This window comes from Enhydra lutris, unplaced genomic scaffold (assembly GCF_002288905.1).
Source record: "Enhydra lutris kenyoni isolate GAN:26980312 unplaced genomic scaffold, ASM228890v2 scaffoldscaffold15, whole genome shotgun sequence".
Classification (NCBI taxonomy): domain Eukaryota; kingdom Metazoa; phylum Chordata; class Mammalia; order Carnivora; family Mustelidae; genus Enhydra; species Enhydra lutris.
In genome coordinates this window covers 12,112,707-12,113,013 of record NW_019154099.1, presented here as the reverse complement: position 1 = coordinate 12,113,013, position 307 = coordinate 12,112,707, and positions in this window count along the sequence as shown.

Sequence of the window (307 nt, the reverse complement as noted above, 5' to 3'; positions counted from 1 at the left end):
GAAGATATTTGCAAATGACAGTACAGACAAAAGGTTGATATCCAGGATCTATAAAGAACTCCTGAAACTCAGCACACAAAACAGACAATCATATCAAAAAATGGGCAGAAGATATGAACAGACACTTCTCCAATGAAGACATACAAATGGCTACCAGACAAACGAAAAAATGTTCATCATCACTAGCCATCAGGGAGATTCAAATTAAAACCACATTGAGATACCACCTTACACCAGTTAGAATGGCCAAAATTAGCACAACAGGAAACAACATGTGTTGGAGGGGATGTGGAGAAAGGGGATCCCT